General features: G+C 40.6%; 2 long non-coding RNA genes across 2 annotated transcripts in view; one reads left to right on the top strand and one right to left on the bottom strand.

Moving 5' to 3' along the window:
- Window positions 1-2653: 2653 nt before the first annotated feature.
- On the bottom strand, window positions 2654-5059 carry LOC123371465. The gene is made up of 3 exons (XR_006579804.1): window positions 4819-5059; window positions 4070-4185; window positions 2654-2992 (listed from the first exon to the last, which is right to left on the bottom strand). It is a non-coding gene; the product is annotated as an uncharacterized LOC123371465 (long non-coding RNA).
- Window positions 5060-9667: 4608 nt separating this feature from the next.
- LOC123371463 overlaps window positions 9668-22496 on the top strand; it is a 126964-nt gene continuing 114135 nt past the window's right edge. The window contains exon 1 of the long non-coding RNA XR_006579803.1: window positions 9668-9841. This is a non-coding gene — a long non-coding RNA (uncharacterized LOC123371463). The remainder of the gene's footprint in view (window positions 9842-22496) is intronic.

The following is a 22496-nucleotide window of genomic DNA, read 5'->3' as shown; positions in this document are numbered from 1 at the left end:
AAAAAACCCACCCTCAGTGACTTGACTCCTTTTATCTCTGGAACGCCAATCCCTCCAGATGTATTAACGTGAAGTAGGTAGAGGAGGGTTCAGGGAGCTGCACCGTTTTCCGAGACAACTCACGATCTTCTCTATTGCCATTGAACTGCCCCCATAGATCATTATTGCCATGACTGAAAAACAGCGCAAAGTCCCCAGAACGGCTCGACTCACGTCTGCCCGGAACGGCCCTCGCTCGCGAAAAGAGACATCAGAGAGAGTCACACAAATCACCGACCGGGAGGATCCCCGCGCAGTGGAACCAATTCTCGGACTCGCATTATCTCACATCCCAGGGAAGGATGGGCCTCCACTTACCGGCTACTAGTTGAGCTTTCCACCCCGTTATTCTTTCTTCTCCTCCTGGAGACCGAGCAAATCCTGGGGGCTGGCTTGACTGCAGCGCCGGCGGCGCGGGGGCCGAAGTAATAAAGGATCCAAAGAAGAGCGCAGGGTTCCGTGGACAGGGGTGGTGGGGGGGGACGGGACACGAGTGTATTCGCTGTGGGATCGGAGATCTCCCCCCGTCTGACTCGCTCTTTCTTTCACTCTCCGGCTCCCTCGCGCTCGCCCCCTCTCTGCACTGGGAGCGACGTGACGTCAGCAGAGATTCCACCAAACTCACTGCACCCAGGCGCGGAGCCGAGGGGGAGCGCAGGGGGCAGCGGAGCCGGGGAAGGGGCGGCAGAGACAGCGCTACACCGAGGGGAGCTGCGGGCGGGATACAAGCTGCAAAGAGCGAGCCAGGCAGGGGGACACACAGACAAGAGGAGCGGGAAGCCGGGAGATAAGCAAATAGAGTCAGGCTGGGGAATAGAGGCAGACACCGAATGAGAAACCGGAGTGAAGGCAGGGCAATTCAGAGTAGGATCTACGTTACCTCTATGCTCTATTAGCCTTTGTATGTCAGACACACCCGCGCGAAAATGGGAATGACGAGGCAGGAAAGGATGAAGAGTAATAGAAATCATGAGAAAAAAAAACTCAAAGTGTGTGTGTGTGTGTGTGTGTGTGTCAGTGCGTTTGGGGGAGTGGGAAAAAGAAAAGAAAAACAGGGAAAGGGGGAGAAGAAACAAGCCAAGGAATAAGAATAGTTAGAGCTAAAGAAGAAAACCGAGGTAACAGAGGGAGAGAGAGCGAGTGGTCTGTGTGTGCTTGCTCCAGAGAGAGAGATGGGATGGGAAACGCAGCGCTGGTGAAGTCTGCGCAAACGGCCAGGTCATTTTGCTCCCGCTCAGGACTGTTCCACTAGTTCAAAGTCAACTCGGACCAGACTGAAAACACATTGCGGATCCCAGTGTGCAGCTGGGAAGGGGAGGCACTGGCCAGTTTTAATGAAGGGATTGCGATGTACAAGACTCAGAAGCTCATTTAAGTCTAGAATTTCCTCTGCTGTAGATGCACCCAACAAGTTCACACAGGGTCGCTGATAACTCATTTTTTAAAATGACGAGGTTAAGGGTTCTGCAAGAACGGTATTACCCCCGCAATATTGTGCTTATCTAGATATTTACATTTGCTTCTGAAAACGTGTGCTACTGTAGGAAGCTATAGATAGAGGGCACGAACAACTGCCTGACCATTTAAACGCAATGTTTTGTTTGTCATTAGGAAAGAACATAGGTATTTGTAAACTTTATCGCGATTTATTTGTATAGGCTCGCTAGTAAAGTGCTATACAAATTGGACAAATTTACTACTGGGTGTGAAAGGTGATTACAAACAAACATCGTGTGCGATATTTTTTAAATCCCTAGGTTTTTTTGCACCCACACGTACATATATATATTTATGAGAAACAACTGACGTTATTTGAATTCTCCGTCCAACGTTTGATATTCGTAATACATCGTTTAAGGAAACAATCTAATATCCAAAACATTAAGTTGAGTTTGTATCACCATCCACTGAAATTCGATTTTATTAAATTCTCTGTATTTTTTAAAAAAGCACGACGCGGAAAGTATATAGTTAAACCAGACAAATGATTTACTTTCCTGCTGAATATTTTTAGTGACTTCCCGTATATAGCTGCACTACTTGAAAAATAGACATATTTGTTTTCATTACTTCTGACGATTCATATAATACGTTTGTGTGAATTTTCTTGAAGTATTTCATGTTTTGAATTAGTTTTAGTTAGTAGTAAATGTGGTAGTAATTTTTGAGGATGAAAGCAAATTACTCTGAAAATGGCAAGAGCTGACAAAGTAATTTTATGGAAAGGGTTATCCTCTTTAGCTGCTAAAGAAACTGAACTGCATTCTAACATCATCAAGAATTTATGACGCGAGTAGAAAATATATTTAAACGCTAAGTGTTGTCCATTTAAACACGCCGCAAACAAATTGATTTACTTGAAAGAAATCAAAATGCATGTGTATGAGTTTTCTTTAAAAAAATAATCTGTTCTTGGCACTCTGGATTTCTGTCCTTGGGACTGGTATGCTAAGTTAATACAAGTTTCTCAACCAATCTGAAGAAGAAACAGAAGAGAGGAAAATCCACCAGAGTTCATCTAAAATTGTGCAGTCGATGAAAAAGATTCGGATCGGTCCTCACAACCTTCAAGTCGTATTTTTTCGGTGAAATAAGTGCGTATTTGTGTGTCTTAATTCATATGGGTACTGGATATAATAACGAAGGTAAATAAATACCCAGTGTTGTGACTGGGTTTGCTTTGAAGCCTCCGAAGAATGCGCGAGAGAACTCTGTACAGAGAGACATACACAGCTGTGCTTGCGCAAGTCCCCCCACTTTCCTGGTTCAGAGGTTTTAAAGCAGCAGCCGCTTGCTGAAGCTGTCCCGTTTCTGTCTGGGCTCTCGCCTGGCCCTGTGCTGTTGCTACCCCCACGTCGGGGCTGCAGCGGGATCAGGAGTTGAGCTGGGCACTTATACTGGCCCAGAATCGGTACAGCTGAAGTGAGCAGCTGGTGGGAAATGCAAATGGCTCCTAGAGAAACATAAGATACAGGGTGATTTTCATTCCCTCCTCGAGTGTGTGGAAGGAGCTGGACATACGTTTCACGCTCCTAATCCTTCTTTTACATTTTTAGTCATACTCCTATTAAACAACTAATTAATGCCCAGAATCACCAGGGAATACATTAGACATGCTGCTGTGGAATAGGGGTTCCAGGGTGTCTGGAAACTGTGGAGCTGACTTAATACACGCATTTCCATATTTTTTTCCTTTCTGCCAAGGCAGTAAATGTAATATTAGAATTCTGGAATAGGGAAAGGCCGTGGTGATTTTATTTGTATTCCAATTTACCCCAGACAATGTCAACAACTTAAAGAAACAATCGGACGAACGGTAGCTATGAGCAGCATTTCACCATTCGCGGGACCAGTTTTGAATACTTGGGCTACTGCAGTTTTGTAGCAGGAGTCTGACATGATCCTAATTCTGCATTTCAAGACTGGCACAGTTTTACATAAACACCTTTTGGCTCGGATTACTCCATAATTCCGGACCGGTAACGCCTCTAACCTCACAACAGTCCCACAGACACACATTTTCCCTTTGCAATGATTTGAAAAACGCCTAAATTTACTCATCTTCCAACATGCAGAAAAAGCCGTTTTAATACATTATTATTAATAGGATCCATTTCCAGTCACCTGGCATAGCGAGGAGTGAGGGCATGTTGGTTAAAAAGTATTCGAGGGTTCCTAGTGGTAGTATTTTACTTCTTGAAATCAGCTGTTGGACAAACCAAAACTGGAATGAAGATGCTTTGGTACTGTCAAACTGATAGCGCTTCTCCCACGGCCAGGGAAAACCAACCCAACCCATGATCAAACAGCGAGGAATACCCAAGGCAAACGTTCTGTGCCCCGCGCCAATCCCCACCAACGAGAGAGGCACAGGATTATTATTTTAGAAAGTGTGGTGATAGGGCTCTTCACCACCATCTACTTTCTTCTCTCTTGGATTATGATCTCAACCCTCGCAAGCAAGCAACCGTCCCCCTCCCAGCCTCCCCCCGCCCGCTCCCTATCTGACAACAAGCGAGTATGTAAATACCAATGGCTAGCTGTGTTTAACAGCCTCAAACATTATTGATTTGTTGGCTGCTCGAAATTTTCTTTCCTATCCAGATCTTGTTTCTAAATTGTTCATTCAGGCCGTTGATCCCGATGCTACAATACAATAATTGTTAAAAAAAAAAAGTAAGCATTTCAAACGGACCAATTGATTTGCATATAAATTAAAACGACTATGCCTTGCATATTCCAGTGGTTTATAATCATTGCGAAATTAGTGCTTAACCACTTGAGCTAAAAGAATATATAAATGTCTGTATTGACTCCCTAATGAATTACCTAATTAAAACGTCCTGAGGATGTTGGTCGTTAGAAAGATTGTTAAATCAGGGCGCATTAGGGGTAAGGATGGCAGTGTGAATCAGTGCAGAGCAATCTCTGTTAACACAAAGTAATCTAAGCTTCACACGATGATTCCTGTATTTATTTTTCTATGCTTTGAGCTCTTACCCCTCTTCTATTAATTCTTGAAAAAAAAAAAAAGAGAAAAGAAGAGGAAGTGCAAACATTGCCCAGTTTGTTCTAGTATTTCTAATATCCAGAGCGAGCTATCTGTAGTTTTCACTGGAGAAAGTACAGCAGCAGCTCTTTAACCAGGATGCCATTAGCAGAGACTGCGTTATACTTTCACCTTCCTAGAAAGAAAGCCCAAGCCGCAGCCAGGAGCAGAGAAGCAAAGCAAAGCATGTGGAGACCATAATGTAATAGATATGCTAACTGAGCACTTACCTTCGCATGAGAATAGGAATAAAAGGTCTCTCTTCTTATGAGAGACAGTGCAAAGGAATGCTAGAAGTTCAGAAACAGGCTGGCGGTGTGAAAATCTGTAGCCTCGGGGGCTGGCCAACAACCCCTTTCATTTCAAGCACTTATTGATTTGCTGTTGTCATCTTTGGCGACGCAGAAGGACACTTGAAAGAATTTCTGATGGGGCTCTGATCTCAGGAACGAGGTGACCTGACCGGGCTCTCACCAAATTCTTAATTACCACATCAACTGCTTGGGGGAAAAAAAACACTTTGACAGCAACAGAGTTTGCTTATTCTGAACTTTTTTAATTATTCAGAAACTCTTTTGTCTCTCGCTCCCATTACCACATGCGCAATTTCATATTAAATTTTCTCTCCACTAGTAGGCCTGTTTATCGATCAGTCTGATCTTTGGCGTGTATATCACTAACCTTCTGACACCTCTAGATCTTGTGACACTTCTAATAAAATAAAAACAAGCCAGAATTTCTGCAAAGGACAGTAAATGTGAAAACGTTTTTAACCTAGTGAAAATAAAGCTTTTCTTTCTTTCTTTCTTTCTTTCTTTCTTTCTTTCTTTCTTTCACTGTAATGGAATCGCTGATGATTGCTAGTGCTCTGCTCTCTCTGTCTGGATTTCAGAATACATGAGAGGAAATGTACATTTAAACATTTCAAACAAACACATTCTATGTCAAATTGTAAATAAGGAGGAGGAGGGGAGAGAGAACAGGGGGAGCTGTGTGTTACATTGTATCAGAACTTCAAACCCGCCACTTTAACTGACAGCTTTGTTTGAATATCATCAAAATTAGATATATACAGTTTGAACAGAGACAAAAAGGAAAATTCGTACAGAAAAATCAACATGGAAAATCTATTATCAAAGCCAGCACGCTAGAATGCAAATGATATCTCTTTTACATCAGTTTCAGTACACTGAAGGAGACAAAATTGAAAAATGGCAGCATCACTTTTGACTAAAGGGAAACAATATACCTTTGTCTCACTTGGTAGATTAAAACACACACAAAAACCTGGATCTTCCTTTTATGAGTATTGTTTTTCATCTTGGTAGTGTGGATAAATAACCATCATCTAATTGCTCTCTTTTAACTGTAAAGCAAGCTATTCTCAGATCTAGGTCTTGTTCCTTTGACCCTGAGAGGGTAGTATTTATTTTGGTGTCAGCACGGCAGTTCAGCTGAGTATGGAGAGAAATTGGGTTGGTACCTACCTCTCATGAGCCTGTGTAGTTAGTGGGCCTGTCAGAGACTACCTTTTGCAGTTTGAGTCTCTCCATTCTCTTGTTAGCTGTAGCTGTGCAGAATCTGGGTGGTAATCTTGCTTTTGCTGAGAATTTCAACATCCCTTGTTCAGCTTTTTAGCATCTTAGAAACTTTGCCAGGCCTCTCTTACCAGTGCTGATTCATCAATTCATGGTTTCATTGTAAACAGGCTGGGCAATTTCCCTGCTGTCCGTAACTGTCTTTCCCTATGAATATATTTTACACATTTCTGCAGAGCCAAACCCTACCAGCCAGACTCCTGGCTATGACTTCTCTGAAGTGTCTGATCACATCTCATCTGCATTACACTCTGTATTGACTTCCAGTTCTCCAACACTTTGTTTTTAAATCAGTGATACTTCTCTATAAAGCATTGATGAACTTGCAGTATTTTTCAGTCCTCTTTGCATCACTGTAGTTAATTATCTCAAGTTTTCCAGCTCTAGGCTGTGTGAGGGTCTGTGGGTCCCCAGCCTGCAGACACTACCTGGCAGCTTGCTGGTACCAACAAAGAGGTTGGTCTAGTGGACCCTAGCTCACCAGAGGCATGACCCAGAAAGCTCCTGACTGGAGGAGATCTCTGGCTTCTATGATTGGCTCAGACTCATTATTTAAGACAGAAGGTGCCTCAGGAAATTTTATGAGCAGTTACATTTTTTCTAGGTCTTTGCTGACCTACTCTCCTCTGCTGCCATTGGGAAGGGTGGATCTGGCTGGGTAACAAGTTTTAGCTACTGCCTTCACAGTATTCCTTGTGGGGGCACATCTCTCTCCTTTCTGCCTCTTAGACCATCTGAATTCTGAAGACCGTAAAGTTGCCACTAGTTTATGGCTGTTGTGAACAATGATTCAGGGTAGGGAAAATTCTTTCCATCTCTTGACTCAATTCTCCACTTGGTTTCATAAGTGCAACTCCCATAGAAAGTGGAGTTGAACCCTGGCAAATGAGGGGAAAATAGGGTCCTCTATAAGGAATACATTTATTAAATGGGAGATACTTTTTCCTGACTCAAAAAAAAAATCCCAGTGCGAGTCTTTATGAAATATTCTACAGTAGTTTACAGTGATCACTCAGATCACTGCAATAACAAAGCTGCCTTTTGAACCATTACTCTAAAGTACAGTGGGAGCTTTTTGTTATCAACAGAAACTAACCATCCCCCGACCAATTTATGGAGAATCTGTAGAAAAGTTCATGCCTACAGCTACTTTAATTTTGGGGGGAATCCCTCCTGTGATGAGGAGATGGGGTGCTAAGAATGTTAGCAGGTGTGAAGAGTCTCCATTGAATCCATGTTTCCAAGGTGCTGGGGTTGGGGAGTCAGTGCAGAAGTACAGAGCGTGCATGCAGATGGGCTTTGTCTCTCTGGTGGATCTCCTGAGATCCTGTGCATTCAGTAGATCTGTGAATTCCAGGGCAGCACTTCCTACTCATGGGTGTGTGTGTGTGTGGGGGGGGGGGATAGGCAGCCCCTTTGAAGGAAAGATTTGAGGAGAATCTCATGAACTTTTCTTGCCCCAGTTCCCCCTGCCTTTTTTTTTAATGGAAGAGGACAATCTGGCCATTGGTCAGTTGTGCCATACACTGACATGGAGGGAAAAATTCCTTTTCAACCATTGCGGTTGATTAGCTTACTCACTGCTGCATGAGGTTGTTTTCCTTGTGTCTTTTTTGTATTAGATCACATAGATGGAAATGTTATTAATGTTAATAAAATCCCCTAATCCTTTAAATTATCTTGATAAATACATGTCTCAATCCATATTTTTTTAAAAGAATTGATGAACATTGTGAACTCTGTCTATAGATATGGAAACATAACACATGTGAGGAATATAAAAGGGGAATTAGAAGCTAAAATTCAAAATATAATTTTAAGGACAATTCTCTCCTGTTCATGATTTAGTGTGGTCAATAATCTACCTACTCTCTAGTCCATAAGAGAAATTGGATAAACAACTGATTTCTGGAAATCTTATTTCTGACAAGATGAAAGAGCACTTACCTGGCTTTCTGTGAACAAGGGGTTAACCTCAGGACAACTGTCCCATACTCTTGCTCAGGGAAGGATTATAAATGGTCTGAATAGGAAAGAGTGAAAGGAGCCTGTCTGCAGAAAAGCAAGGCTCCTGGTGTCTTAAGAATGGGTTGAATTGAGGGGTGAAGATATCTACTAGCTTAAAACTGGAATGGCTGTTTAATTCTGGACACCTGTCACTATGAAAACAAGTCCTTTACTGTGTATGAGATTCCTAAAGTCCTCAATTGATTGGAAAGGAGTCAATGACCCACTTCTAACATCTCGGATACTTTCTCTTGATTCAGAGAAGTGATTTAACTATGGTTACAATAGACGGTGAGATTTTATTAAAGGACCAACTGCTAATTTTATTAATTATTATTGTTATTATTATTTGTACTACCAAATCATTTAGAACTCTAGGATCCCACTGTGGGCTCATTTGGCAAGATTCTCAGTATGGCAATGAGTCAAAATAAGAGTTTTCCAACAATGCCTTCATGGTAGTCACACATAATTACAAAGGGTGTGATCCACCAAGCTACTTAGCCCCTAAGTCCTGTTTTTAGGCACCATTGGGAGCCAGAAAACTCCCACTCAGCTTCTACCTAACCCTGTAGGTGCCTAAGTTTTTGCCTCTGGGCATGCATGCTGCAGCCTCATTGCAGGCAGCTGGAAGCCTATCTCTTGCCTAAGCTTGAGTGTGATTCACAAACTAGGGAAGACAGGCATTTGACTGCCTTAGAGTTGCATGCGGGGGCCTGATCTGGTAGGTGTGCTCAAGGGCCACCAATTGGACCCTCAGGCAAGCTCATACAAAACAGCTAAGAGGTGAGTGAGGAAAGAGGAGACTCTCCCCTGTAATTTTAGCCTAGTCAATAGAGCACTCACTCAGGATGCCAGTCACCACTCCTAGTTCAAGTCCCCCATCCTCCTGAGGGGGAGAAAAGATTTGAGCAAGTGTTAACCTATAGTCATTTTACTACTTTCTCTGGCCCAGTTAATATTCAATTACTTAATTAAAGTAGAACAACTTTAATAGGAGAGATTGAAGGAAACCCACTTCAGGATATCCCAGTGCTCAGGGTACTCACCTGAGAGGTGGCAGATCCCTGTTAAGATCCCCTATTCCCCCTTAGGAGGAAGAGGGACTTGAAGAGGGGAGTTTTACACCAGGGGCAAGTATCCTAATCACTAGGCTAAAAGTTCTCCTCCTCCAGCTGTTTTGTGAGTTAGGTGGCTTCTGAGCACACCTACCAAATTGGGCCCCACATGCAAGTTAGAGTGGCTGAATGTCTATCTTCCCCCAGTTTGTGGATTGCAAGCAGAGATAAGTGCTTCTCTGCAGCTCAGGCTTAGGCCTCTATCTCTGTGAGTGGGGCAGGGCTTAGCACACACCCCTTTGGTTGGTGTCTCTCATTGGCTACCTTTAGTGGCTTCTCACCTGGCATGCTGGCTTTGTGGATTGAGGGGCCTGTCTCTCCCATGCATTGTATAGCAGCCTCTGTGCTAACTCAGGCTTTGGGGATTCCAGCCTTGTTCCTGTGATTTTCTTAGCACTTAAAAAGTTAGGTGCTGCAACTGCTCAGCACCACAATGCTTCTGTCTCTTTGTGGATCTGGGTCAAAAGGACATATCTTGTTCATCTTATTGATATCAACAGTGTAACAGATAGAATTCTGCTTGCCTTAATGTGAGTATTCTGTTGAGTTCTATGGGACTACTTGTTTGACTGAGGGGAGCAGAATTTGGACCAAGCTATGTAGATTATTTTAAAAACTGATGACACTGAAGTGAGAAGATGGGGGGTGCTGTAATTCCCCCCTCCCTTGCCCAGCTCTTTTAAAGGTACTTTGAAAAGGTTAAAACATTAAGTGACAATTTGGGAGAGCACTCATTTGAGGGAAAATTCAATAGCATCCAATAGTTTGTTCTTTGTCTGGGAGCTTAGCCAAGCTCTCTTACTTACTATAATATACCATGTCAAAGAGCTGGCTTTCTATTATACAGTGTTTTTAAAAAGTATGTTTCACTTGGAACCCTAATGGTAAATTTACTTCACCAGTTGAATACTGCTTTGCACATTTTGCTACTTTTACATGAATCAGTTTTGGCATCATGCATCAGAGAAAATACTAAATGACTTTAGAAAATATTTATTCTGACTGAATTTATGAAGTGATCTGCTGTTCATATTTATGTCAGGTTTAATGTAATATGCTAGATAAAACAGCTCTCAATGACATGGTGGCAATCTGATAAAGCAGTATTTTTGGCTTGCTTGGACTATCTATTATAAAGCATTTAGAAATTGAATGTGGTGTAATAAAATACAGTATCAAGTTGAAACGATTTAATGGGTTAGAAAAAGTGTGTGTGTGGGGGGGAAAGAATCCTACCAAAATGAGATGAAACTTAAAAGACAAACACACTGTAGTAGGAATGGATATTGAGATGGCTTTAAATTTCCATGGCCAGATACAGACCTAAGGTCAAACCTAAGGTAGAGATTTTACTCTTGGAGTTCTCAGTGCATGCTTCAACTAGGGGACAGAGTTTCATGGAAATCATGGAGAAGGCAGGGTTTGATACCTCTAAGGATCATGGGGAAATGAAAGCTTCAACCCCATGAGAGGGATTCTCTTCTACAGTGCTTTTCATTACTCACTTCTTTCTGAGAAGCAGGGTTCCCAAAAGAACTATACTGCCATTAATCATGCTAATTTTATACTCTTTCTCTGGGTGGGAGTTTGTGCCACTCAGAGCAGAATTAACTCCTTATTGACAACAGCTTGAGAGAGTACCATGCCAAATAAAGCAATTGTTGCTCCTCCAATCACCCATCCCTGAGCCATACATCCCTGATGAAAACAGTTTACTCTAGGCTGTGGTGGAGAATGTATCTATTTGTCTACAGAATCAGCTTTTATACTGCACTCATCAGTATAATAGCTGAACTCATTTTCCATTGGCTGTGACCCTTATTCCTTCCCCCTTCTAATGCTTTTGTGGCTTTTCTCATGATGAGTCATAGTGACAACACACAGAAACACATCATCCCCCCCCCCCAGCCCCGGACTGTGTTGAGGCTAGTGACCACCTCCTTCCGGTGTTTCCTGCTTAAAGAAACATTTTTCCGAACATACCTTTTTGGGGGAAGGGAGCCTGGCCTTCTACATTTGGCAGAGAGCTAAAGTGGCCATTTTGCAACTGGTGGCTATGTCTCTCTCTGCCAGCTGGTAAATATTGCTGACTATGGTTTATCTTTTCCCCCTTTCTGGTTCCTGAGAACAAATATGCTCACATACCCCATTTTACTTTCTTCTCTTTCTCACAGCAGGAGAAATATAGGAGTGTGATGGAACAGACCTCTGTATTCACCCCCTACATACTATTGTAATAATCTTTGTACAGAGCATGCCTTTTAAGGTATCATTTGAAATCTTATACTTTTTCTGGGCAGTATTGTCCTGGTGAAATATGTATGTCAATGTTGTATGTGAAGTTATAAGATTCCCCTCTATGATGTTATTAATACATGTTCCAAATCCTGCAGTCTTGCCCAGGCAGAAGTCAGGTTTGTCCTTATCAAGGGAAGGAATGTGTGCTCTGCTTAATTTGCATTTAAGCAGTAAACAGAGTCATCAAGCAGGAAGGGAAGAAAAAGGAAATTCAAACAGGTGGGAAAAAACCCAGCAGGAAATGTCCTTTCACATAGACTCTTTGGGCTTGTCTACACTGGCACTTTACAGCGCTGCAACTTTCTCGCTCGGGTGTGAATTAACACCCCCCCTGAGCACTACAAGTTTCAGTGCTGTAATGTGCCAGTGTAGACAGTGCACCAGCACTGGGAGCTATTCCCCTCATGGAGGTGGGGTTTTTTTAGAGCACTGGGAGAGCTCTCTCCCAGCGCTATGCCGCGACTACACAAGCCACGTTAAAGCGCTGCCGCTGCAGTGCTTTAACGTTGCCAGTGAAGACGTGCCCTTTGTCTCTTGGGTCTCAGCTGGAAATGTTTTTCAAAAGGGGACTGAAACTATAAAAGGAGGGAGAAACGCTCCAAGGCACCCTCTCTCTCTCCCCATTGCATTTACTGCACACAAAGAGAGAAAGGAAGCAACTGTTGGACTCTGGGGGAGGGGTCCTGACCTAAAGAGTTTGGCCAGTAAGGCTGCTGAAAGCATGCGGTGAGGAAATTTTGCTTTGAATCTAGTTTAAGTTAGGCACCACTAAGCATTTTACCTTGTATTTTTGTCGTAACCATTTCTGACTCTTATGCCTCACTATTAATAATCACTTATTAGCTACAAAGAGAGATTTTTAAAGTTGTTTTATTGTTTTATCTAATCCAGTGTGTTCAAGTTGTCTAACTCCATTTGGAGTTGTGTGCATATTATTCCTTAAAGAAATAACTGATTTAATATATTCTTACTGTCTGGGAGAAGGCTGGGCAGTACAGGACATATATTTGTGGGAAAAATCTGGGTCTGGGAGTGTGGTGGAGTCACCCTTTGGTAGTCTTCAAGGCTTGTAAGAGCCAAGGTGTAGCTCGCTGGCTGCTGCGCACACAAAGTTGGAAATAATTTACATGCAGGCGTCGATTTGTGAGCAGTTCAGATTGGAAGCTACAGCAGCAAAGCGTTGTAAAGGGCACTCCAAGTTACAGAGCCAGGGGTGACACAGCTATTCGTTAGTCTGGATTGTACCCTGATATGTCACAAAGGGCCATGGATATTTGGGCTGGATACACAAGGTAGGCTTGAGTGATGCCTAACCTTTAAGCACCTAGCTACCCAGTGGAATTCACCATCCTGAATTAGGCACCCATGCTTCCTATACAATGCATGGGGTAAGTTAGCCACCTAAAAGAGGAATTAGTATGCCAGCTTCTGTAAAGTGGGAAGCTGCTTATGGTAGCCAGCTGGAAATGCCAAGGAAAGGAGTGGAGTTTAGGTCCCACCCCTCAAAGGTAGTTAGGCCCCTAACTTGGGCAGAGAGAAGCACCTCTCTCCACTTGGGATTCACGGCCAGGAACCCTCTTGCAAAAAGCTAAAGCAAGGAGGAAGAGTTTCTGTTCTTTGATGCAATAGTGCAGTGGTGAGAGCACTCATGCAGGAAGTGTGATACCAGGATTCAAATTCTTCCTTTTCCAACAGAACGTGAACCTGAGTCTCTCACCTTCTAGAGGAGTCCCTAGCTACTGATCTATAGAGTCAATCTGGCACTCTCTCTGGCCCAATGAGTGTTGAAGCATTTCATAAAAAGTGGAACAGCTTCAACAGGAGAGACTGAGACACCCACCTCAGACTACCCCATCCAGCGATACCCACATGTTGAACTCATGTGCCTACCTGCCTCTGGTGAATTTAGACTTTTGTGACCACTGGATTGTCAAGTTATGAAGTAACTACTGAAGCCTGTGTTAAAATAGCTGATATCAGGCATCATGCTTTATCAGTATTCACAAAATTACCGCTCTACTTCAGTGAACATTTAAAACCATCTTAACACACCTCTGATTACAAGTAGTGAGTTTTTTGTCCATTTATGAATGGCTGTTCGTGTTAGAGGTTTACATAGCACAACCGTTTGTTTTGTGATGGAAATACAGCACAGAAGGCTTTTGATCTCCAGTGAAAAAGACGTATATTTGCTCAGTCTTCATGTCTCTCACCCGTCTTTGCTCCAATGGAATGTTGCAGGATCAGGCCATACATGTTGATTTTTGAGAACAAAACAAAGTAAAAATAAAATAAGAATCCCGTCATGCAATGCAATTACTTCTGGTGTTAAAAGATAATTCAGATGGGCATGATGATAGTCTGCCTTAAAAATGACCTACTATGTTTTGAAAGGGCACTCCTAGTCTATCAGATACTTAATGCAGGATTTTCTTTTTTGACTCTAATTACTTAATTGTCTAATAGGCTAGAATGTCTATGAAGGACTTATTCTAGTACTGCAGGTTTTTGGGTACATGCTAATGTGTCCCATAGTTAGGGCTGAGAAATAATTTCAATTATAAACCTCTTTTTTTTTTTCATATGCTAATAACTTTTTGAAAGACTATAATCTGGGGTTGTAGTTTTCCCATGCTCAGTTTCTGCTCATAATAAGTCTCTTTCTCAAAGTGAGATCCCTTCCAAGTCCTTTTGATGCTTATAACTAGGCCAAGTTTAGGTGAATTTTCACAGGGAATAAAAAAGGCACATCCCTGATACTTGGGTGATCCCAATACCATGTTTCGAGTCTCTGTTCCAAAGCATGGAGGCACTAGAGCTTCTCAGTGAAATAGTTAAAACAATTTTTTAGCTTGGGCAAAACAAACGTTACCCTTACCTCATTCTGAGAAATAGCTCAATTGTTTCAGCTGAAGCTTTCCAGAAAAATTTAACCCGAGGTTGGCATGTGGCATTGAAAATTGTAGTCTAAATTGTGAAAGTGTGGCAGTCATAAGCATCTGAAAATAAGGTCTCCATTGCTCAGCTATCAGTCCCCTGTCTCTTGAAATGTGATCATTTCATAGATCTCCAGTTGCCACAGGGTCTTCAAGGGAAGACAGACCTGAGTTTACAATGTGGATTTTTAAAAAAAACAAACCCCCAAACCCCTTCAGTATCCACCATAAAAATAACAAAGTAGAGTACAGCTGAATAATCTTTTTGTACCTTTAGCACGAGGGGCCCTAAAATTGTAAAAACGAAGTGCAAAGTGGCTGCAAAATGCTACCATTCTGATTTAATAGCATTGGCCCAAGTGTAAATGACTACACAGTATACAAAGTGGTGGTGAATCAGAGCCTGTGTTTATGACAAAAGCGAGAAACTGGAAATTTAATGTGGTATGTCATCCTCATAAAGTCACATTATGCCCTTCTCTTAAATATCTTAGTTAAGTTCCTCCCATATCTCTTCTTCCTTTGAGGCTAAAGCATTTTAGTTTTTGCGCTAGTGTGAGGAAATATTGTTTCTATGCAATGTAAATCTCAATTTTAGCATATAATTGAATTTTAAGTTATAATACTAGGATAGCATTTAGATTAAAAAAAATCTTCCCTTTAGCTAGGAATTTTAAATAATTGCTCTCTAATATTTATTAGAGGTATACTTTTGAGTATTTTACTTACTCAATTTTAAGTATTTTACAAATGTTTTTGACGCTAAAGTATGTCTGCATATTCTTGCTGGAATAAAAGAAACGGATTGTGCTAATTTAACACATACAGTTGAAAATCTTCTTGTTTGAAGTGTGGGCTAGAATATCAATTGGGTATCTGAAGGCTGCTGCATCTTTTGAGGTAGGTTTGTTAAGATCACCTGTTATGCAGATATTGAAATATATTCTTCTTCTCCAGTTCTATATGTAACCTGTGACATGACAGGAAGGAATGAAAAGTAGCAATAAGTCCATCTTTTAGTCTTCCACATGAAATGCTGTGCAAAATAGGAATTATAGCCAAAATTTTCAAATGTAGGTGCCTAACTTTTGGCAATTTAAATCCATGTTTTGGCACCTAAATAAGTGATGTGATTTTTTTTTCAAAGATGCTGAGCACTCGTAGCTCGTATTGGCTTCAATAACATAAAAAACATGGAGGAGAGGGACTAATGAATTATACCACCTGTACATTAAAATCAGATGATTGATAACGCTTGCTTTCCTCTCCAATTCTACATTTTCTTTCCGTTCCAGAATGATTTTTAACAGCCAATATTCTCAATATGAATTGCTAAAACTAGAAATTAATGCTCTATACCAGTGTTTCCCAAACTTGGGACGCTGCTTGAGTAGGGAAAGTGCCTAGCGGGCCGGGCTGGTTTGTTTATCTGCCACGTCCGCAGGTTCGGCCGATCGCGGCTCCCAGTGGCCGTGGTTCGCTGCTCCAGGCCAATGGGAGCTGCTGGAAGCAGTGGCCAGTATGTCCCTCACCCCCACCGCTTCCAGCAGCTCCCATTGGCCTGGAGCAGTGAACCACGGCCAGTGGGAGTTGCGATCGGCCGGACCTGCGGATGTGGCAGGTAACCGGCCCGGCCCGCCAGGGGCTTTCCCTACACAAGTGGCATCTCAAGTTTGGGAAACACTGCTCTATACTATTTGCCAGGTAGAATTACAAGCTTTTGGTAGAACACAGCATTGGTTCTAAAGTTTTTATATGAAGGCCGCTACAATCAGACTGAATTTGAAGTAATTGAGAGAGAGGAAAGCAAGAGGGTAATCAGAATGATGTGAATCCCTCCCCCACTTCTGCTGGTTTTACAGATGACCTGACCAAGACTAGAAAGAACTATTGTACTGGGATTCTCAAGAGGGATTTCCAGGCTTCCAACATGTACAGTGTTAGTCTTTATCTTGTATGGTTCCTGATACATTGCCTGTAAAAATTAATTTCAATGGTCTCTTGGGTCCCTCAAAAACTGCAAGCTGTACCAGCAAGGGTAACCAGGAGGCTTTCAGCATCCTCATTCTCTCTTTTTTGCATTTATTTTCTATTAAGAAACTCTACTGTTGTTCTGAAAAATTATTACTGCTAATAAACATTGAATAACCTCTCTTTATTATGTGGGTGTCATTGGCTTTAGTGAGGTTTCACAGGGGTAAATGAGGAGGACATGGCCTAATGACATTGTTCTGAACTTTACCTCACACAATGCAAAGCAAATCCACAAGGTACTAATTAAGGCTTCAGAGGTGGTGCATTGTAGCTGTGGTTCTGAGACTTTTTGTGAATTGGGAGATGAAAGCAGAAGTTTAGCAGGGTGATTTCAACATCAGAAAATAAGAAAATATCCTTTCCTTAGAAGTGAAATTCTCTTATGATTGCCAAATTGTGGACATGTCCGCCAAGAACTTCAGAAACTGCTAGTAATTTTAGGTGCACAACTTGAGACATCTTGAAAGGGACCTGATCTTTGGAAAGTGCAGAGTGCTCAGTCTTTGGAAATCAGGCCTCTTTGTGGTGTTTGAAGTTGGACACCTAAAATTGCTAATTGATTTTGAAAATCTTGGCTTTCTTGTGCAGTCCTTATAGTCAGGCCCCATGAGTGCTACATTTCTGCTGGACAGCAGTCCGAGGTCATTTTGTATTTAAATTAAACATGAATTAGAAGACAGTTATTTAGTACTGAAATGCTAATGGTTTTGTTTCTTGGCAAACACACAGGTTTATTTCTTTGTATTATTAATTTGATGTCATCACAGAAGGTAGGCTAATTTTATTTTGAGACTGGTTTATTTTCTCTTGACATCTTGGGATGAATAGCTCAGCATAACAAATTATTCTATATGCTTCAGTTTCAAGCTTTTAATGTGGAATCCAAGTTTTAGCATCAGGATCCACTTAAATGATAGTTCAATCTGACTGAAAAAATTAATGGTCCAGAAGAGAAACCATGTAACATTTTTTGAAGTTATTATTTGCAGCATTCCTGTTTTAAATAAAAACCTGGATGCTGCCCAGTAACATATAAAGTTGCATGTTCTTTCGTTAGCTGAACACTGAGCCACACCCAAACATGAAAAGTACATTTAACAATCATTATTTAGTGATCTGTTCAGTGATGTAGGTGTTTGTTAGCATTCGTGGACTTAACTTTTTGGCTACAAGTGGCACTGTAGTGGGTGGTGTTATGAAAAGTTTATATTGCCACTGTTTGCAGGAAATGTGATTTGTACTTTGTAAATTATTATTCTATAATTATGTCATCCTCAATGACTGCTAGAACAGTCAACCTCTGTTTATATATGAATCAGACATATTGATTTTTCATTTTAATGATAAACAGATTGGCATGTAATACACTAGATGTTGAATACATCTGTTTAAAATGGGTTTGTGCTCTGACTGAGAATAATGGTTTGCAGTTATGTTAGTCTAGGGGTCCAGATTTGAATATAAAATGGGTGCTGCATGTTGCACCTTATACCAAAATGCAGAGCAGTACCTTTTTAATCTGGCTACAAATCAAACATATCAGTAATCACTTTCCTGTTGTTCTTGCATTCAGTCTTTTAGCCAAAAAGATTTCATGGCCATGAGTACTGGGAATATTTTTCTAATTAAATTACTGTAGCTTTACTGGAAAATCTCTTTATGATTGCAGAAGTTAAATTTGTTCTCATCACCCAGCAATCTTATTGCAATTTAGAAAGGAAATTTTGGCCTGACTTTGCAGTTTAATCTCTTGTTACTCTCAACCTTCATCTTAGTTTGGTTTATTCTTGGCATTATTTTATAGAGTGGTGTATATGCCCTTAATGTAACACAGCGACATAAGTAAACTAAATTACATACCAGTTGGAGAACGGGCGCGTGTGTGTGTGAGGGCCTTCAAACTAAACTATTTTGAACCTCCTCTTCTTACTTGGATAAGGATGAACACTTCTCAGATATAATATCCAAGCTTATTTACTGTAAATAATAATTAGGTAAATATAATATATACAAATCTACAGTAATATACAATAATAGAAATAAATTCCCCCTCCACCTTTTAATCCTAAAAACAAAATCAAGGTTTAGAATTAATAGACATGCTTTATGCAAATGCCTGTCAAAGCATGAAATATTTTTTATTCTCTATTTATTTTGAGGTTTTGTGGTAGGTACAAGGCCTGTACAAAATGAAGGACAACTGATGTTACAGTCCATAACAAATGTATGTTTTTGATATATTGCTAAACCACAAAAGCACTGAACCAATTCCCAGACAATTTTTAAACTAAAGTTATTGATACACTGACAATTTAAGGGAAAATATTAAAAGACTGGAGTTTTTACTTAAAATAAAACCTAACTCCCCCCCCTCAAAAAACCTCTCACCCAGACCAAAAAATAAAACAATATCCCCAAAAAACAAACCCACTTAAATGTATGTTTCAGTTAGTAGAGTGTGGGAATACACAATTAAGATACTCCAAACAATCTTAACTCTACCCCATTGCACTACCCTACGTACAGCCAGAAACACTGTTGGGGGAATAGTGTTATCCAAATGGATAGTTTTATAAATCCGTACATATGTCACTCATTGCTCTTCAGTAAGAATATCTTACTCTTAGACACTGATTGTGAAGGCTACTTTTTCCCTATAATTATTTTTATGCATTTATATAGCAGCAGCTCCTAGAGGCAACTGGGTCTGAGTCCCATTGTAAATTCTGTACAAACATATGGTAAATGACAATTGGCTACTGAAAGACTTAGTCTACCAATGAATGAACTGAAAAATGGTATAACAAAGGCAATCATTCTACCTGCTCACTGTAGGCCAAGTCCTGAGCTCCCTACTCACTTATTCCTCACTCAGATCAAGCTCCCATTGGCTGAAATGAGTTAATTTTTTTTTTAAAGAAGTTATTTAAGTAAAATAAGACCCTCAAGAGTTGCAACCAAAAGCTGCATATTCTGCAGGTCATTAGACTCAGAGCTGGCATACCCACATATACCAGCCTCCAAGGCAGATACCATAAAATTGTATAGTTTCAATATTTTTAAGACCTCTATCTTCATGGTATCTATAAGTGAATATCTTATTTACCATTTCTCATATCCTCATTTGTTCTCATCTCCCTCTCTTTCCTCAATTTAATTTTTTCTCCTCTTTTCGAACTTCTTCTTCTCCCTCTTTTTCCTTCTTTTCTTCTCTTCTATTTTGTCATCCCCATAGGATGTTAACTTCCCTTCACTTGAATTGGTGTTAGCACAATTAGATTAATAGCATTTAAGGCCAGAAGGGATAATTAGATCATCAAGTCTGACCTCCTGCAAATCAGAGGCCACAGAATTTCACCCAGTGACTCCTGTATTGAGATTGGGAACCATAGTTTAGATAGTCTACCATTTCCCAAAATCATTTAAAGCACTATATTGATTAGACATGTTCTGAACAGACGAGGCCTAAAGACACTTATCGTGGTTTCCTTTTATAATTGAAAGGCAGTGACAACCTTTAACTATGGAAAAGCTACTGCCTCTTCATAAAGGCAGGGGTCTCAGATTCAATTCTTTGCTTTTTTGAATATAACTGAAGAACAGCGTGCCAGCCCTAAATAAAGAAGTGCCGGAACATGCTTCTGAGGTATTTCAGGTGAGTGATAGCACCAGAACGCCATTTTAGCTCCCAAAAGAAGTGCCAAAATGGCGCTCCAGAATGTTCCAGCATGACTCTAGCCCTGCTTAAGACTCCGTTTGTATCCTTACTTCACCCTACTGTGCTTTTGCACAGCAGCATACACAGGACCCAAACTTTTTTGTCCTTATTTGGGCAAAACTCCCATTGAAGTCAATGGATCACGCGCTGTATAGAATTGTGTGTTTAGCCATTGCTCTACAAAAGTTAATGTCTGAAGTTTCTTAACTGATGTTCCTTATGTTCATGAGTTTTAAGTCAGAAGCGTTATGGGCACTGTTGTGAAACTGTTGCTCCCAAATGAATAGCACTTATTTGTGTGACACAACGGGACTACTTGCTTGAGTAAGTCAGTGCAAGGTGAGAGTTGCACAATCCAGCCCTATCTGAATATGTATTTCCTCTTTCCTTCCACCCCAGTGTTATCTATTGTATTATGCTATTTTAAAAAAAGAAAAAACAAAAACCTCCACACCTCACTCATGAAAGATCATGGTTAAAATTCTTCTCTAATCCACACAGCAGATCTCTGTTATGTATTTTGTTCTTGTACCATGTGTGCAACATCCACTGACATCAATAAAAGTTCTGTGCTTAGAATAAGTGCTGAATCAGAATGAAGAATTTAGCCTTATGATTAGACACATTAGACTGCTATGATTAATCATATAAATATACAGATATATGTATGTAGATGCTCTGTAAAGTCTGCATTATTTTCCTGCTGAAAACAATACCATTACAATTCAACCTGTAAATATGATAACAGAATTTCCAAACAATTCCATATTTGGCATCCTCTTTATGAACCCTTTAAAATACTCTCTGTATGGACTAAATACCCTTTATCCTTTGTCTTATAGATTGTAAGTTTCTATCTGTTTATACAGATAGTCCCTGCCCCAGAGAGCTTACAGTTTCTTACTATTTATCTAATGCATAGAATGTTGACACTCTGATCCCTGCTGAGATCTCTAGGTGTTATACTAATGATTTTCTCTATCTGATAAGAACACCCTATAGCGTCTCTGTAAGTGTATCTTATAACTAGGTCTTTGATTTATTAGATAACAATGGCTTCAGAAACCCTTTATTACTAGATTTTAATGAGACTGTAATATAGATAAAATGTGAATATGCATTCATATTCACAATTACAATATGTGATTAAAACATATCCTTTAAACGTATGGATCCTTCACTCCCAAGATCACCTGGCAGGTTAACTGACACTATCTCGCAATGTATCATCGCAACATTCAGTGTGAAGGTATTATAATTTTAAAAACATTGTACAAAATATCAGAAATGTAGACTATCAATTCATCTTATATTTTTAAAGCGACTAATAATTAACATGAAATTTAGGTGATGCTACAGAGGTCTTGGCCATTTCTTTCTCACTGCAACATGAGAAATGACATTAAGTAAGCGATATAAATAACATAACGAATAAAGGAATTTAAAAAAGCAATGGCATGAAGGGGAAAACCGCAAAAGAAATCTAGAGGAAACCAATGCATTAATCATCAGGTTACAATCTGATGCTAAGTACAAGTTAGTTTTTAAAGAACAAAATCAAACTTGGTTCTTTGACTGACTTTAGACAATCCCCAAGCCACCCATCATCTGGGTTTGGTTTGGATCTGCCAAAATCTGTACTGACCTGTTAAAATATTGATCCCCTCCTCCCTTTGATAACTTGTTTGACAGAATCCCAAATTCAGAAAGGGATTAAGAATTCCTGGCTTGGTAGGTGCCTGTCTATTGTTACGAACAAGGTAGAGATCCAAATGTCAGATGTGAGTGGTAGAGAGTCTGTACATTTTATTAAAATGCCTTTGCAAGTCACAAAGAGTAGGACATGAGCCAAATGGCAATGTCCCCAGTACACCCCAGTGTATGGAAGACTCCCAGCAGGCACAGCAGGGGAGGAAGAATAGCATCACATCTGATTGCTTGGGGGAAATGTTGCTGACAAGGGCCTGGCCCTGAAGATAATGGAAAGAATACCTTGCTAGTGACTTGCATTTGGCACATAGAAAAGAATTTTGATCCGTGTTTCTCTCCCCATCAAACCCCCTTTTCCCTCCTTCCCCCCAAACAAAACCCATGAAAATAATAGAAATGGGTTCTTAAAAATACAGAAATAGGTGGGGGTCTAAAAAAGGACAAAAATGTGGCAGAAGTTAAATAGAAAGGAGCAGTTTTCTGGCAACA

The sequence above is a fragment of the Mauremys mutica genome, chromosome 5, assembly GCF_020497125.1.
Source record: "Mauremys mutica isolate MM-2020 ecotype Southern chromosome 5, ASM2049712v1, whole genome shotgun sequence".
Taxonomy (NCBI): Eukaryota; Metazoa; Chordata; order Testudines; family Geoemydidae; genus Mauremys; species Mauremys mutica.
This window is presented reverse-complemented; position numbering and strand designations above follow the sequence as displayed.